Source organism: Lissotriton helveticus, chromosome 7 (genome assembly GCF_964261635.1).
Source record: "Lissotriton helveticus chromosome 7, aLisHel1.1, whole genome shotgun sequence".
NCBI lineage: Eukaryota > Metazoa > Chordata > Amphibia > Caudata > Salamandridae > Lissotriton > Lissotriton helveticus.
The window spans coordinates 1,513,628,086-1,513,634,809 of NC_136068.1; the positions used below are offsets into that span (position 1 = coordinate 1,513,628,086).

Genomic DNA, 6,724 nt, shown 5'->3' on the forward strand with positions numbered 1-6,724 from the left:
CAACGGACCTCAATCACCCTGGAGCTCAAGCGCAACTCGCCATCACGCAGCGGTGCACAAGCCACGCCCCCAGATGTAAAGTGTTTTTGATGGTAGGCCTGTGCATATTGAAATATTCAGAGCATATTCTGAATTTCAGTTAACACATCAGTAAGCATTTTGGCCATCAGTGAATTCAACCTTTTTTCTCAATCGGAATAGGCAAGGATAATGACAGATATATTTTACAATGTTAGAAAGTACATCTTTTTATTTAATTATTTGAATAAAAGAAATCGCCTCCCCGTCGGGGAATTGAACCCCGGTCTCCCGCGTGACAGGCGGGGATACTGACCACTATACTAACGAGGACTTATTGGCATCAGTTAAACAGTGCTCACCTCCTTGGGGTTAAGGCATGCCCTCGATCAATTCACAGAATTGTAATAGGCAGATTTGCTGCTTTTGGTTAGGACAAGTAATTTGTTTCCTAAATTATTACAATACAGAAATTCCTAGCCAAAAACAATCAGTGTTATCAAGAAATTAGTTAATTGAAATAAATATCTATCTATCAATCTGTCTATTTAGCTATCTTTCTATCTATCAATATATATATTTATATATATATATATATATATATATATATATATATATATATATATATATATATATATATAATCAGCTCACTTTACCATTTGCAGCTTATAACTATTAGCCACCAGGGGTCCCTACTAACCAAAAGCAGTCATTCTACTTGTAAATTGTGCCAATCGAGTGGAACAGCAGTCTAGGATTCACCACTGCTTCATCTCATTTTCCAAGAGAATGCAGATCTAAAGTGTTTTTGATGGTACGCCTGTGCATATTGAAATATTCAGAGCATATTCTGAATTTCAGTTAACACATCAGTAAGCATTTTGGCCATCAGTGAATTCAACCTTTTTTCTCAATCGGAATAGGCAAGGATAATGACAGATATATTTTACAATGTTAGAAAGTACATCATTTTATTTAATTGTGTGAATAAAGGGAATCGCCTCCCCGTCGGGGAATTGAACCCCGGTCTCCCTTGTGACAGGCGGGGATACTGACCACTATACTAACGAGGACTTATTGGCATCAGTTAAACAGTGCTCACCTCCTTGGGGTTGAGGCATGCCCTCGATCAATTCACAGTATTGTAATAGGCAGATTTGCTGCTTTTGGTTAGGACAAGTAATCTTTTTTCCTAAATTATTACAATACAGAAATTCCTAGCCAAAAACAATCAGTTATATCAAGAAATTATTTCATTGAAATAAGTATCTATCTATCGATCTGTCTATCTAGCAATCTTTCTATCAATATATATATATATATATATATATATGTATATATATATATTCACTGAAAAAACCAAAGGTTTCACACCAGTTACAGTTAGGAATTAGCATTTAAAAAAACCTATTAAATTCACTGAAAAAACCATAGGTTTCACACCAGTTATAGTTAGCTGGAAATTTTACTCGCATAAAACCATTGAAATTCCCATGTTATAGTTAGTTTGACTCACTATAACATGCGCGTGCAATGCACTGCTGATGACGTCACATATTACATCACTCATGATATGGTCAGTGACATCTCTCATGACATCACTGATGACACCATCCAGTAAATGTGTCTTTCTGAAAAATAAATATTAGTGAGTAATGTTTAAATATTTAAATATATGTATTAGTGTTTCACTTTGTGTATAAGTGGCTGCATGGGTTGGTGAGTAGCTACTTGTGTATGTATATGAGTTATTAGATGTTTTTCTTAATATCAGTATGACTGTCTATATGGTTTGGTGGGGGTATCACTTAGCACATAGATGCATGAGTGTCTGACTCTCTGTTTGTATGTGTTTTGAAGACAGCATATGTGCAGGACTGTATGGGTGGATGAGTGTGTATCTGTGTATGTTAGTGAGTGAATGACTGTCTCACTAGTGTTTTTATCAGTAACTACATATGTTTTAATCTAGTATATGTGAATAGTGATATATATTTAGTTGAGTATATGTGAGAGTGAGGAATTGTAAGAGTTACAGTTTAAATTAGTATGTGTTTCTATAAGTGATTGTTTAAGAGAGTAAGTATGTGTATGTTTCCTCAGAAGAAAAGTGGTAGTATGTGTATAGCTGTATATGCAAATAAATGGATGTTCAATAGTTTATTTGCATGTGTGAGTATGTGTGTCTATAACTTTTGAATGACTGTTGGTGTGTAACAGGATGTATAGATATATCACTACATATGATGAGTGAGTATATATATGAGTGACTATATAGAACTATTGGTGAATGAGTGGATGTGTATATAGATACTGGAATTATTGAATTGGTTGTTGTAAGTGGTATGGGTATCTCAATTTTTTTGAAAATGTTAGTTTCTATTTTTGAATATGTGTTTCAAAGATTACATTACAGTGAAAGGAGGTCTGTCACTCTGTCACAAGGATGCTATCATCAGTGATGTCATGAGTGATGTCACTGACCATGTCATGAGTGATGTAATATGTGACGTCATCAGCAGTGCATTGCACGCGCAAGTTATAGTGAGTCCAACTAACTATAACGTGGGAATTTCAATGGTTTTATGTGAGTAAAATTTCCAGGTAACTATAACTGGTGTGAAACCTATGGTTTTTTTAGTGAATATATATATATATATATATATATATATATATATATATATATATATATATATATATATATATATATATATATATATCTCAAATTCAAACACAGGAAGCCCCATTGAAGCACAGCCACACGAAGTTCAATTCAGCACAAGGGTTCACCAAGTGGAGTAGAGAGTGCTCTGGAACCTCTCCAATTGCGTTTTTGCAGCAGTGAAATCGTGCGCAAGGCAGCACCACCTGTATTGGAGCTGTTCTTGTCTTCGTTCCGTTCCTGAAAGCATCCAAGGAGCGAGCAGTGAAATGGATCCAAATAAACGTGCTGAATTGAACTTTGTGTGGCTGTGCTTCAATGGGGCTTCCTGTGTTTGAATTTGATGTATATCGGCTGTTGCCCAGTAGAGAAGCGAGGCCCACCTTTGACAGGGTCCGTGCAGGCTCTGAGCTGGGGCATGCAAACAACAGAACAAAGACAAGAACAGCTCCAATACAGGTGGTGCTGCCTTTTGCACGACTTCACTGCTGCAAAAACGCAATTGGAGAGCTTCCAGCGCACTCTCTACTCCACTTGGTGAACACTTGGTTCCATTTGCAAGGACTGGGAGTGGCCCCACTGGGGGAAGAAGGTCAGCGTACTACAAAGCACAGAATGCTTTGCGGTGTAGCCACGCCCACTGTGGCAGGTGACATTGATTTTAAGAGCAGACGCTGCCTGAAATCTGCTCCTCCAGCCCTTCATGAACAATGCCTCTGAAGTAAGGACTGATTCCTGAAACGCGTCAGGCTTTACTTGTTTGAAGATTGCTCTGAAAGCATCCAAGGAGCGAGCAGTGAAATGGATCCAAATAAACGTGCTGAATTGAACTTCGTGTGGCTGTGCTTCAACGGGGCTTCCTGTGTTTGAATTTGATGTATATCGGCTGTTGCCCAGTCGAGAAGCGAGGCCCACCTTTGACAGGGTCCGTGCAGGCTCTGAGCTGGGGCATGCAAACAACGGAACGAAGAAAAGAACAGCTCCAATACAGGTGGTGCTGCCTTGAGCACGACTTCACTGCTGCAAAAACGCAATTGGAGAGCTTCCAGCGCACTCTCTACTCCACTTGGTGAACACTTGGTTCCATTTGCAAGGACTGGTGAGTGGCCCCACTGGGGGGAAGGTCAGCGTACTACAAAGCACAGAATGCTTTGCGGTGTAGCCACGCCCACTGTGGCAGGTGACATTGATTATAAGAGCAGAGGCTGCCTGAAATCTGCTCCTCCAGCCCTTCATTAACAATGCCTCTGAAGAAAGGACTGATTCATGAAACGCGTCAGGCTTTACATGTTTGAAGATTGCTCTGAAAGCATCCAAGGAGCGAGCAGTGAAATGGATCCAAATAAACGTGCTGAATTGAACTTCGTGTGGCTGTGCTTCAATGGGGCTTCCTGTGTTTGAATTTGATATATATACATTGAAAAAGCCGCGAAGGCGAAACGCGTCTGTCGAATTGGAGGGAAGAGGAAACTGTAAAGCACCGATTAAAGCATCTTAGCTTTATAATCTGACTCCGCGTGTGCCTCTTACTTTGTTAGCAGTCCTGCATGCTTGCTAAAGTACAACAATATATATCTATATATTTTTTTTTTTATTGAATTGGCCCTGGGACCTATCTTTAATTTTTAAGTCGATGCGAGGCACAAGAAGGCTGCTAACACTTCCTGTTTGAAGTGTAAGCAGCTAATCGGAGGCAAGCTTGTGCTCTGGAGGGTTCAGCCAACCAGATCACTTAATTTTGAAATATCGATATCTGTAAATCTTTAATTATCCTAAAAACTACTGATCTGATTTACACCATTTAAAAAAAGCGTGCTTTCTGGACCAAGACCTTTCTCTCTGCCAAATTTGGCGTAATTCTGTTCAACAGTTTGACCTGTAGCCTTGTCTAAAGTTTCCTATGGAATTTACACAGAGAAAACACATTTTGGGACCCCCTTTTTTTCTGCCCCCCCTTGACCAATCCCCCCCCAAACTTTCAGGATGTTGTTGTATATCTCCATTCCCTATAAGGTTGATTTGTGAACTCTTAAAAAGTTGATATCGGGGCGTGGCTTAGGCGCCGACGGAGATGGCGGCTTTCCCGGGGAGCTCCTCAACGACGTAGCGGGCAGGAACTTTTCCAGGTGCTACCAACGCTTGTGTGGCCTGCCGCAGCATACTTTCACACGGCGGAATGCTTGCTGCCTCTTTTGCGACACCTTCCGTCCATTGGGGTTAGCGGAAACACACTTTTTGAATGTTTTTCGATCTCGGCGTCTCGCGTCCGCCATTTTGTGTCGCTTTTTACCTCATGAGATGCCGCTTTTCTTTTCTACTCTGTGCATTGAGCGCATTCCTGCCAGGAGGTGTCTGCATTTTCACCAACTCTGAACTCTACCTGTACCTTTCGCGCTAGACATCCAAAATCTTGGGTATGGGCTTTTTGGTTTTGAATCTTTCAGCCCACATAGGTGCTATGGCCGCCATTTTGAGCTATTGCTCTCTTCATAATTTTGAGCTGTTGTTCTCTTCATAATTCTGCAGCTCATTCCCTCACATGAGTTATTTCCTCATCCCAGCGTTATCTTCTTTACTATCTCTCCAGCATTCAAAGCCTGCGTATTTTTGTATTTTTTAATTTAATTCCTCCTCTCTGGCTACTGTGGTTGTGTGCCTTTCTTTTTTCCTCTACAGTGGTGTTTGCGATTTGAGCTTACTTACTTGCACCTTTTTGCTGTCAAAAACGTACGAATTTTGTACTTGGTGCATTCTACTTCCTCATTGGCAATGGCACACCACAACCGCACTACGTCTCAACAAACTCCACAATCCCTAGTTGATGTTAATCCTTTTAGTGTCTTGCAGGACACTTCAGAGGACACCACAACTGACTCTCTTCTCACAAAAAATTCTCCTGTACTTTCTTCATGCTCAAATACAAAACTCATTACTAAAGAGTCTCCTACGTCATCCATTACTGGGAAGAGAGTAAAAGCGAATCCTTGATCACCCACCAATACATCTTCATTCCATGGAGCTTATATTGGAAGAAATACGCTCACTTAAACCTTTTATGGAGGAAATTCACTCACTTAAACCCTATATGGCTGATACCAGTGCTCACCAATGCTCACCTTCAAAACCTGGAAGATAATTGGTCCCATACAGAACAAAAAGTGGATCACTTAGAGAAATCTCTCTCCTCAGTCCAAACTTTTACTGCTGTTGTTGAAGGAAATTCAGAGTCTTAAGGAACAGTGGAAAACTTGGAAAATCGAAACAGACGTAATAATTCTTCACATTTATGGTCTTGCTGAGGGCCTTGAGGCATCCAAGCCCATAACCTTCTTTCAATCCTTTCTGCCTCAGCTCCGAGGTCTTCCAGACTCTCAACCACTTAACATCCAACGAGCCCATCGTTTGGGCCCTCCTTCTCGTACCTCTACTTCTTCATCATCCACCGTAAAACCCAGAGGTGCTATTTTGTATTTTTTGGAATATACAGACTTACTTAAAGTTCTTCAGTCTGCTAAACAGAAGGGTAAGATCTCTTGGAATGGCTCCAATCTCTTTTTTGCACAGGACTACGCTAAAACCACAGCGGATCGTCGCAAGAAGTTCCTGGAGATGAGACCAGCTCTACGTTCCTTGAATGCACGTTATGGTTTATTCCATCCGTGCCTGTTCAAAGTGACTTACAACAATAAAACGACGAATTATGATGACCCGAACCAGTTTCAAAAGTTTCTCGACTCCTGCACCGCCGAATCTATGGACATTCCTCTCCATAATCATTATGCATGTTGATTAATGTGTATGCTGACCCCTGTTTGTAGAATGTTTCTCATCAGGCTGTTCTCTTTCCATTTTTGTCTCCTTCTGTTTCCCTTTTTGTACTTTTTCTTCTGTATTTTGTTCTGTATTGTAATCCAGCCTTTTATATCGTAATCTGACCTTATGCTTTTGTATTATTTTAACGATATTTCCTCACTTCCCTCTAGATGCGGTTATATGGTCCCTTTCATTTTTTGCCTCTCGTATCCACTTGGAGGTTGTTTCGCC

The 6,724-nt window shown here is 40.4% G+C and overlaps 1 non-coding gene across 1 annotated transcript; it reads right to left on the reverse strand.

Annotated features, from left to right (window-relative positions):
• Nucleotides 1-279: 279 nt before the first annotated feature.
• TRNAD-GUC (transfer RNA aspartic acid (anticodon GUC)) lies at nucleotides 280-351 on the reverse strand. The gene has a single exon. It is a non-coding gene; the product is annotated as a tRNA-Asp (tRNA).
• Nucleotides 352-6,724: the final 6,373 nt, after the last annotated feature.